The following is a 12,728-nucleotide window of genomic DNA, read 5'->3' as shown; positions in this document are numbered from 1 at the left end:
CGTCGGACAGGTAAAAATCATGATCCATTCTAATAATTTCAGCATGCATGATTGTGAACCATACTTAGAAAGACTTAATGACACGTGTGCTGCTGTCCTTTCAGACTACAATAAAGCACTAGATGAAAAGAATATAGCCTCCCAAGAGCTATATCACGTGAGAGGAAGACTTGAGGATAAGAGACTTAAGGTTGTCATGCTAGAAAAAGATATGTTGTTAGAAAAGGATGTTAGGATGTTGAATGAAATTCAGTTAGATATTGCTTTAAATCAAAGGGATCTTGCCCAAAAAGAAATTGTACATTTGAATCAATTAATAAAAAAGCTTTTTAATGAATCTGAAGCAATTGAAAACTTAGTTAACAATGGGATGGTAGACAACACCTATAATCGGGGATAGTCCAAAGGGTACTCAACCGATGAGAACTCAACTTCTAGGTTCAATGCTGATCATCCTTATGTCCTACCAAACCGTGAGTTTCATTACCCAGTCAATAATAAAACGTTCCCCGAAGACATAAGATGCCACTTAGAGAGACTTCATGAACTGAGTAACAATTGTATCATCGAGGAAATTCTTCCTGAATCCTCGGGTAATCCAAGTAATAAATTACTCATTGTTGGCACAATTTTTCCCGATTCTCAGTCATCTTCATATGTAGATGAAGAAATCATTATGGAAGGACTAGAATTAGTTGTAAATTGTCCACCCTTGCCTTCCATAAAGTTTCCCAACAAGAAACCATCATTGACATACTCTGCGGTAGTCTAGTCATCCACACCGCAGACCGCAGTCAAAAGCACATTGACCATTCAACCCATTCTTCATGAATTACCAGTTGAAAATTTTGAATTTGGCCAATGTTCACAGAGTCCTGAACTTTCTAGTTCAGATGACTCAAGTCCTCGTTTTTCAACTCACTCAAAGGTTTTCAAGAAACCGTAGTTAAATATTTATGATTGCGGTTCTCCTAAGTCTCAAGCAAAATTGGCTTTCAAAGAGGAACTCAGGTCCCGAGGTAAAAAGCGGTACTGATCTCAAAAACAAAACTTTCACACAAGCCAAGTGTCCAAATCAAAAGAACTTCGAAAAACACACTGCTATAAAAAATCTTTCAAAAAATATAGCAGACAAAGGATCAAACAAAAAGGAATGTATAGTGACAAAAACCTCTTCAAACACTCCTGTAAAATTCCAAAAGAAAGTCCCATCTTTTCATAAATATTCCTTAAAAGATCCAAAGTGGAAAGGCATTTTACCAACTCCTGAACCTTCAAAACCACATCAATCAGTCAACAGGTCAAAACCTAGGAGTAATTCACGTAGCAAAACTTTTTCAAATCCCAAGGGCACTGCAGTCAAATCCCACCCACAGACCGGTCACAAGTCTACAACCACACCCTCTGGACCGTTGACCGAGTACGGTGTCTAGATAAATGAGAAAATGTCTCCTTTGGATTTTATCCGCTAAAAATGTCTCGTTCCATCCAACCTTTTAACATATCAAAAGAAGTGAAACACGTAGGACTAGGTTTAAAATTTGACATGCAACCTGTTCCTACAACCCATGTGCATGCATCCAGTAAGAAAGTTTCACATGTGTCCCCGGGCTCCAAACTTGTTTGGGTGCCCAAACTAACCCGTTAAGTTTCAGGCAATGTGCAAGCAGGAAATAGAAGAGGAGTGGTTAATTGATAGTGCCTGCTCCTTGCACATGACTGGAAGGTTAGAATACCTTCGCGACTTTAGGCCAATATGTAACGGTGAAGACGTCACGTTCGGGAAGAATGCAAATGGAATCATCTGGGGTTACAGTGTATTGACCACGGGAAGTTTCTCAATTCAAAAAGTTGCTTACGTAGACGGTCTCAAGCATTGATCAGCGTGGGCTAACTATGCAAAGTTTGTCATCGGGTTGAATTTGATAGTGAATATTGCTACTGTTGGGTTTTGAGCATTCTAACACTCCTAAGTGTACATGCAACCCAAAATACATTGGATCTATGTTTTCTCTATTATACATGCAAATATGAATATCCAAGGTATTATACTAACTAGCATACAAAACCTTTGATTCATATGAAATATAACAAGTTAGAATACATACATCTTTGATGTAGAATGACTTCATGAAGCTTGAGTGCCTAGTGCCCCAAGTGTGACACCTCAAATGGTTCACACAATACCAAATACACTTGGAATAACTTGAGAGAACATACACACTTCATGAAAATCGGCTAGCCCTTATTATCACTATAGTGGCCGATTTTGTCAACAATAAGATGCTTATATAGTTAGTGACAATTAGGGTAAACCCTAATTGTCATGGCTTTCCATTTCCTTGGATCCATGGGTTCAAATATACCATGGAGCATCCATGGAGCATCTTATGGGTTTTAGCCCAACTTGACAATCCATGGAGCATTAGCCCACTATACAAGTATGGGTGATTTAGACAATCAACCCATATATTTAATTAGTCTTATTTTGATCACTTAATTAATTCTAGATTAATTCTTGATCAATACTAATTAAATAATTTTATTAATATATTATAACTTATAACATATTAACAAACCTTAAGTGTTATTTCTCTCATTATAGTCTATCCAAATGCATGATGCCATGCAATCCAAATGGACCATGCCGGGTCGGGTCAAAGTCTTACCAATTATAGTTATGGACTTAGACATTAATCCAACAGTCTCCCACTTGGATAAGTCTAAAACTATTATTGCGTATGACTTCAAGAACCGACTGGCAATCGTAGCTCTCAAAAGCTTCCGTCGAACTCTGACCTTGCCGATGATCTCTGACCTTTGTCAATGACTTGTCCATTAGATAAGTGATCATATATTCCTCCATTCTAGATATCATATGGACTGAGACATGGATTGTAAATCATTCTCTCTGTCCATTTGTTGTTTCCCGATTTCCGATTTATGACGAATGACTGATTGAACAAATCAAATCAGTCCTACCTTGGCCAAGCACTCACATGTGTCATCATTAAATCATCAAGGGGCCCACAGATATCGCTTTTATCCCGAAGGTAAAAGGAATGGATAAACTTTGACTCATATGGCTTGTTCTACTACTTGTTGAATCATACACAAAGACACATTTTATAACATCGAGTTACCAATGCCTTTTCGTGCAATCAATGTATAACCAACTCATAGTAACAACTCATATCTCTAGGTTTGAAGAATATAAGATATTATCGTCTCGTGATCACTCGTGATAAAATCCATGAAGTGATTCAAATGAGCGTGGGTTGAATCCAATACTCAGAACTTATGAGCACTCATGAGTGTTGTAGCACCACTTTGTCCAACATCTTAGACCTCTACAAGCCAACCCATGACAGTCTTGATTCATATCTACTTCCAACATATGACCGACTGTGGAAGGTTTGAATAACTTAGTCATTCGGGAAGAATAACCTAGTTTACTCTGGAAGTCAAAACATGCAAAATGAAACACAAGAATAATTGAATCTAATATGGTATCAAAACCTATGAATATAAATAAGACACTTTTATTTATCACCATACTGATTACTCATTATTCATTGTTTCGGTTTCATCAACTTTATACTTGAATTAAAAAACACTAGTTGTCCCATGCTCCAAGCAAGTACACTATGTTTTTCAAAACAATAGCTTTGCCATACACCAAGTATGCACTCTATGTTTTTCTAAGATCCTTACTTTGTGAAATAAACCAATTGAACATAATTTCAATGATTCTAATTTCACACTCCCAAATCCTTATCGAAAAATGTGAGAATTTCAAATTCCTATCATTTATCGAAATCTGTTTAGATTTTAAACTTATATGCACTGACCCTCTTGTAATGAATATGTACAAAGTCACAAAGACTTGTCAACAATCATTATAAGGTATTCCAATGGAGATCAACTCCATGGAAACATCCTTCTTGCATTAAGTTTTTCTAATCTTACACAGATTGAATAATTTCCAACTTTGAACATTTCCATATTCCATTTTGACTATCACCTTTGAACAAGAGTTGCCTCCTCACATAATATGTCAATATGGTCCTTCCAAAATTAATATTATACTTCCAATTGTCCTTGAGCAACCAATCTTTGGTAAACCTTAGATTGTCCTCGACAATTGCTTAATCATTTTAGTCTTATCCAATTCTAGATCTTTCCCTTCTTAATGCCTTGAGCATTTGGAAAATTTAGAAAGGATGAATATTATAGCACATGCAGTCGATCCTATATCCGAAGCATATGGGACACGATTCATGATGTCTCACATAAAGACATGATGCTAGAACAGTCTTTTGCTACAATATTTCTATTTCTATTTGCCAAGTTCTCATAATTTAGATTATGGAAAGGGATGTCGTAATCATAATCGAATTTTAGAACACAAATAATGAACCCATATATAGAATTTCCTTACGTTGAGCCATTCCAACACAAAATTCATATATATATATATATATATATATATATATATATATATATATATATATATATATATATATATCCTTGACTAAAGACGATTAAAACCTCAATCTAAGCTTTTAGAATTGAAATGAAGTATAATCTCCTCTCCCTTAATTATAGCAAAACAACTTTTCAACCCCTGAACTTTTGTTTTTCTATAATTAACATTGCTAACTTGCAATACTTATCATAATTATCATGCTCCCACTAACATGATGATTATTAGCATAACACTTATGCTCCCACTAGCTTTGATATGTATCCAGAAAACAGCTGGACTTCTAGAAGTCAATACTTTATTGACTTTCTTACCAAAGTTCAGATTTCTGATACGAGATTGCATTGATAAGACTTTATCAAACTCATACACTTTATCTTAGATAGCTTACATGTGTGTCTAAACAATTTCAGAACTATGAAAAGGGATGTCGTAATCGTAGTCTCAATTGTTTAGACCTTTGCCATTTCTCATAAGTCCATGTTAGTGTGCCGGTTAACCACGCACGCTCCACTAACGACTTTGAGAACTGCAAATATCACAGTTGCTATCTTCTTAAAATCTACTTAGTGAAAGTGTTTCCTCACCATCATTTTCATGAGTCGGAGAGAAACCTTGTGACACTTAGATTTTATGGTGTATGTGTTCTTATCCATGTGAATTTGTCAAAACCATAGACACAAGACAAGGTTAGTGACAAATTCAAACTCATATGGATTGAACTTGTGCAATCTTAACTACAGGGCCTGCCATTGCTTCCAAGTAGTTATGCAAACAATTGAGAACATGTAGAACTCAAATGTATAGCCAACTTTACTGGAATGGGCACAGAAATGTCAACACGATAGGTTATAAACCTCTAGTCGTGTGCTAGTGATGGAATACAGGTTTTATTCTTGATTAGTTCTTGAAACTATTTCATGATCTTTTAAACTCCCACTGTCTTCTTGACCTATAAGACTTTCTTGTCAAATATTCAAGAGATAGTGTGGATTCTAATCAAGACAAACACTTCACACAATTGGCCTTAGTTGGTCTTTGTTTTATCCAAAACATCACAACTTACCAACTTCAAATGTAAAAGTAGAAAAATTTTACTCTTACATTTGACAAGTGTTAATAAACCTTCTTTAAGATATGTCACTCAAGTTACAATCTTGGAGTATGACTCTAAGATTTTTTTTTTGGAACGAAGTATGAATCATCTTCTTGATTTAACCACTTCAACAATTCATGACTCCTCTTCTTAGTCATCAGACTGCACTTAGAGGATGAATTGTGATAAGGTCCCATAATCATTAAGATGATCATAAAACATGATACTTAAAGTGCTCTCCCATCTTTTCAGATTTGAGAAACTTTTATCTTTCTGCCTAATTTGATTCTTCTCATTCGTTCTGCCATACATCGAAACTTTTCCAACGTTTCAGAATTATACTTAAACTGGTAAGTATAACCGTATTTACTAAACTTTAGTAAATCATGACGAATAGTCTTATCGATCTTTTGTGGTGGACTCCCTTAGTCCTTCACTTGACTCACATATACATGTGAACAAGGAATTAGTCTTAATTTTCCAAAGCTGAAAGTTCTCATTCATCATACTATACAACTTACATGATTCCAAGTTTCGGTCCAATTGAGAACTTGGGTGATGAGAATCTTTCCTTATTTGGTAAATTTAGACACTACCACAAATGAAAGAATCAATTTCATATTCCGATGTTGCTATCAATGGAATCATATAAACAACAATTTTCCACAAATGCCACTGTAAGGATATATATAAAAATAAATAAAACAAAATTTTCTTTTATTTAAAACTTGCGGAAAAACTTATCCTTACAATGCAAATGCATATGAAAACTATGTTGTTATCTATTCCTAAGCAATCTATCACAACTCTTAAGCAATAGCTCAAAAATTCTGATCACCGAAGCATGCGATCGAAATCTATCTTCGCGATCAGAATCAACATATACTTCCTTTAAGTTTCTTCACATTTCTTTGATTCTTAAAACATCAACATGTGACCCAGTCACATCATGTAACAAGAATCTCAGAATATAAACTTAACAGAGTTAGATAGTGGACTTTACCTGAAGTAGAGTCAAACTTCTTGACTTGATCAACCTTATGATCTTTCAGGTAAATAGGCAGCTTCACAATCAATGCCCCTTCCTTTGGCAAGAGAAACATATGGACTCTTTGGGAATGGTGTACTGGACTATCACAGACTTGCCTTTCAATTTACCATTTGGTTAACCGAGTTGACTATGGCCAATCCCTTTCCATTGGGTAGCGAAAGCTTTTCTGGATATCCAATGTTACCATTTTCAAAGTCCATGGAAGTTTGGGAAGTTGATCTTCTAATCAAATTTGTTTACTAGTCCTCCAAATCATTGCTGATTCAGCAGCACCAAGCAAATAGATATGATCATTAAGGTTCATGTCATAGTATGTTTCATAGTAGTCCCAAAGGAACTCACTATGTGACTTAGAAAGTGATTAAACATCCAACTTTCTCAAGACTTTGACACCCAACTCTCCCGGCTTTTCAATATGTGACTTCATCTCCAAGATGTGATCACACATAGACCTTGCTTGCCATTAGGTCTTGAGTGACCTTGAACTTGTGGGTTAGGGAGAATAATCGGAGGAGGTGGAGGAAGTAAAGTTCCAAGAGATTTGGGAAGATCATAGATGTCTGAGCTACACATCTTTTGGGAGATATTCAAGATAGTTGATTTAAAGTCCTTAATATAACACCCAATATGAAATATTAAGGCTAGGACCCAACACAATATTTTATAACTTGGAAGAGAGATGCCGTAATCCAGGCTATAAAATATTTGAAGGTAGGTGAATGACGATTCACCAATTTCCACCATGAAAACGAAATAATTTATTAGGTTTTACTTGGATTTGAAACTCCTAGATCTTTTGAGATTCATTGAACTGTTCAATGGCATGTTTCGATCTCGAGTGTGTCTTTCAGGTTTTGTGACTGGGATGCCGAGGATCACAAAACAAGGTGTGAAGTAACCATGCAAATTACTTGGTACCCTTAATATTTACCCCTTAATCGATGTGCCGGTTAACCACACACGCTCCACCGATACTATGATAAATATTAAGTTACCCTTTGCCTACCTTGTTAAATCAAGCTAGTGTGCCGGTTAACCACACACGCTCCACTAACCGACTTAAGCAAAGTGCAAAGTGTAATTTCATGGATTAGCACCTTATTCACATTTTCCTAAGTAACTAAGATTGGGAATTTATAAGTGTTTAGTTACTTAGTATTTATCATTAATACTTTTAATGAAGGGAGAATTATAGTCCTTGTCCTACCCGTTCGGCTAACGACCCTCCACCAGTCAAGGAAGCGGTGGGTGAGAGTGGACACCCATTAAGTTGCCATTTTATAGGCAACAACCTTATACCCCCCTTATAGACCGACTTCGTGAATGAGGCCTACTAATGGTAAGACTGACTCGCTCTTATACATATATATATATATATATATATATATATATATATATATATATATATATATATATATATATATTATTAACTTATAATATTATAAAGTATAAGGGTTGAATTTTAACTTTTAAAATTCTAAGGGCTTAACTTGGAATTAAAGTATTCATGAGAGAGACTTTACAAATTCCAAAACTTGAGGGCAAGTTTTGAAAATATTCAAAACCATTTAATACCATAACTTATGTGTTTAAAGTAGTTTTAATTAAAACTCTTCAAGTTCCATAACTTGAGGACAAGTTATGGAAGACTTTAAACTATTAAAGAATGTAACTCTTCTTCTTTTGTAACTTATGGAACTAATTAAGGTTACACATTTTTATTATTTAATGAAGTGACTCTTGAACCTCCATAACTTGAGGACAAGTTATGGAGTCATAAAACCATTTAATGAGGACAAGACTCTTCATTTTGTAACCTTTGCCAACTTTTATGAGTTTTAAGAAACTTAAATGTGACCTTTCATGTAACTTGAGGACAAGTTACACAAACACATTTTAGAATCAACTCTTAGATTAAAATGGATTAAAGACACATAATCAATCAACCTTTTTTCTATTAATCTAAGCAACTCATATGAACAAGATAATTGGAATCAAACTTTTTCATGTAATTAGCATAACACTTAAACTAATACAAAACATGAATCTATTGACAATTATCTTTGAAATTGGATTAGCATGAACATTACCACATCAAAAACAAGTTTATAAGGTCAAACACAGCTTAGGGTAATGTTCCTAGGCCAATTCCAGCCAAAACAGTCGAATATATGCGGTCTGGGGGTCCAACTCGTCGAGTGTATGAACCAACTCAGCGAGTTGGATGCATTTTGCCTTGGACTCGTCGAGTCCCTTCATGGACTCGGCGAGTCTGCTGTTCAGACAGCAACAAAATTCGATTTTTCAGCCATTTTTGCAAGTATAACAAGAAAACAAGCCTAGGCTCTGATACCACTGTTGGGTTTTGAGCATTCTAACACTCCTACGTGTACATGCAACCCTAAATACCTTGGATCTATGTTTTCTCTATTATACATGCAAATATGAATATCGAAGGTATTATACTAACTAGCATACAAAACCTTTGATTCATATGAAATATAACAAGTTAGAATACATACCGCTTTGATGTAGAATGACTTCGTGAAGATTGAGTGCCTAATGCCCCAAGTGTGACACCTAAAATGGTTCACACAACACCAAATACACTTGGAATAACTTGAGAGAACATACACACTTCATGAAAATCGGCTAGCCCTTATTATCACTCTAGTGGCCGATTTTGTCAACAATAAGATGCTTATATAGTTAGTGACAATTAGGGTAAACCCTAATTGTCATGGCTTTCCATTTCCTTGGATCCATGGGTTCAAACATACCATGGAGCATCTATGGAGCATCTTATGGGTTTTAGCCCAACTTGACAATCCATGGAGCATTAGCCCACTATACAAGTATGGGTGATTTGCACAATCAACCCATATATTTAATTAGTCTTCTTTTGATCACTTAATTAATTCTAAATTAATTCTTGATCAATACTAATTAAATAACTTTATTAATATATTATAACTTATAATATATTAACAAACCTTAAGTGTTATTTCTCTCATTATAGTCTATCCAAATGCATGATGCCATGCAACCCAAATGGACCATGCCGGGTCGGGTCAAGTCTTACCAATTATAGTTATGGACTTGGACATTAATCCAACAGCTACATCATGACGAATGATAGAAACACATGTTTGATCAAATCGAAAGCCGAAGGGACAATGTATCCTTTGGATGTCTCATTGATCATTTGCAAACCACAGTTGTGTTTTCTGTCAAAAGCAGTATCCGAAGTCAGTTGGTTATGGCACCGCAAGCTAGCTCATCTCAACTTCAGATACATCATCAACCTGGTCACCGAAGAACTAGTTCGTAGTCATCCAATCTTAAAGTACAGTAACGATACGTTGTGCCTAGCTTGTGAGTGTGGAAAACAAACCAAGGGAAGCCATCCTATGATTATTGATTCTTCAATCGTTGAACCTTTATAATTCACTCGAATTCACTCGAGTGTATTGGCTCTTCTTCCTAAGACTCAAATCTGACACACCGTAGATCATGATAAACTTTATAAAAGAAATAGAGCTCCAAATCAAGCTTCCAGTCAGAAGGCATCAGTCAAAGGCATCAGTCAAAACTTTTCAGCTCCATACACACCGCAACAAAATGGAGTAGTAGAGTGAAGAAATCGCACATTGGTCGAAGCACTAGATCGATGTTAAACTTTGTCAACCCTCCTCTCTACTTCTAGGCCGATGTTAAACTTTGCCAACCCTCCTCTCTACTTCAAAACTGAAGCATCATTTGCAAACGTCTTAACAAGACTCCATATGAGGGTCTTAACAACTGCAAACCCAATGTCCGATTCTTCCATATTTTTGGATGCAAATGTTTTGTGATCAACAACAAGGATCACCTTAACAAATTTGCACCAAAATCAGATGAATGCATTTTTCTTGGCTCCTTAACTAATAAAGTGGCCTACAGGGTTCTCATTTCGACATACAAGACTGATAGTCGAAAGCTTCGATGTCAAATTTGATGACTATTATGTCCGCAACACTGCTCCGTTAACTAAAACAAAAGCTATCCATGAAAGTGATATCTCAGTCTCTTCGGGTTCGTTGAACATAGTTGAAATCAACTATGATGATCTTTTTGATCCCGCAGAGACAACTCATCTCTCCGAAATCTTGGTGTCTCTGGTAGCACAACAATAACATGCCGAATTATCTGGCCCAAACTTATCTGAAGATTTGTCACACAATACTTCCACCTTGCCGGTTGCGGAGGAAAGTTCAACTCTAGATCAAGTGATAACCATCGAGGTTCTAGTACTAGAATATGCAGCTCCGGTGTCTACCCGCGGAGTCACTATCCAATCAAATGTTTCCTCAGACTCTGAGGATGAAGAGGATGAGAACATAGCACAAGATCAGATCCAAGGGTTATCACTCATTCATGAATCCAGGGGGAACCATCCTCAATTCAGGGGGAACCTCCTTCAATAGATGTTGTACAAATTCCTACAGTCCAAGATACTTATGCGGGCTGCTCCCAAGTCGAGGGGGAACTACCTTCTCCAACCGCAGAATCCTCCGATGTTGAAGATATTCACTCTACCGCAGCCGCTGATCACCAACACGCTCGTCTTCACATTTGGACGAAGGATCACCCACCGGGTCAAATCATCAGAAACCCATCCGCAGGTATACAAACTCGATCTTCTAGTGACCTAACTAATCATTGTCACTATGCAGCCTTCATGTCCTCAGTTGAGCCTCGAACCATAAAAGAAGCACTCATGGAGCCCGACTGGATCACCGCAATGCAAGAAGAGTTAGCTGAGTTTGAGAGAAATAATGTGTGGAAACTGGTACCGAAGCCAAAAGGCCACACAATCATCGGTACTAGATGGGTATATAAAAACAAGATTGATGAGTCTGGTGCGGTGGTGAGAAACAATGCCCGACTAGTTGCTAAGGGGTATAGTCAACTTGAAGGCATTGACTATGATGAAACATATGCCCCCGTAGCTAGAATGGAAGCAATACACATTTTCTTAGCGTATGCGGCACACAAGAACATGAAAGTGCATCCAATGGATGTAAAAAGTGCCTTTCTAAATGGAGAAATGAAGGAAGAATTTTACCTACAACAACCTCCAAGATTTCAGAGTCTAGAATTTCCAAACCATTGCTACAAGCTAGAGAAAGCAGTATATGGTCTTAAACAAGCACCAAGGGCATGGTATGAGACTCTTTCTGAGTTTCTCGTCACGTCTGGATACAAAAGAGGTGTGATTGATCCCACGTTATTTAGAAGGGAAAATGGTAATCACTTGATGCTCGTCCAAATATATGTGGATGATATCATTTTTGGATCAACAGATTAGGGGATGGTGAATGATTTTGCAAAGCTCGTGACAAGTAAATTTCAAATGAGCATGAATAGAGAGATCAACTTCTTTCTACGACTTCAAGTGAAACAAGTCCCTCAAGGGATATTCATTCATCAAGAAAAATATACCACTGAGCTGCCGAAGAAATTCTCAATGGACAATTGCTCCTCAGCTAAGCTCCCGATGGCCTTCGGATACAAGATTTCAACTGACCATTCCGGAGAGTCAGTTGACCACAAAACCTACCGAGGAATGATTGGATCGTTGATGTACCTCACCGTAAGTCGACCGTATATTGTCTTTGCAACAGGCTTATGTGCTTGGTACCAAGATGACCCTAAAGTATCTCACTTGACCGCAGTCAAGCAATTTCTCAGATATCTACAGGGAAGTAAGGCATTAGGCCTCTGGTACCCTACGGGAAATGACTTTAGCCTTCAAGCGTTCACAGATGCGGATCATGCAAGATGCATATTAAACCATAAAATTAATTCAGGTGGATGCCAATTCTTAGGAGGAAGACTAGTCAGCTGGTCTTCAAGGAGGCATAATTGTGTCTCGTTGTCTACCGCAGAGGCAGAATACATGGCCGCAGCCAGCTGCTGTTCGCAAGTTCTTTGGATGAAGACTCAACTCATGGACTATGGTTACAGAATGCTGTGGGTACCAATTTATTGTGATTCAGAGAGTGTTGTAGCGATTTCCCATAATCAAATTCACCACTCTAAGACGAAGCACA

Source organism: Lactuca virosa, chromosome 8, assembly GCF_052849685.1.
Source record: "Lactuca virosa cultivar CGN04683 chromosome 8, Lactuca_virosa_CGN04683_v6, whole genome shotgun sequence".
In the NCBI taxonomy this organism is placed as follows: domain Eukaryota; kingdom Viridiplantae; phylum Streptophyta; class Magnoliopsida; order Asterales; family Asteraceae; genus Lactuca; species Lactuca virosa.
The sequence above is the reverse complement of the archived record's forward strand: the minus strand, read 5'-3'. Positions refer to the sequence as shown.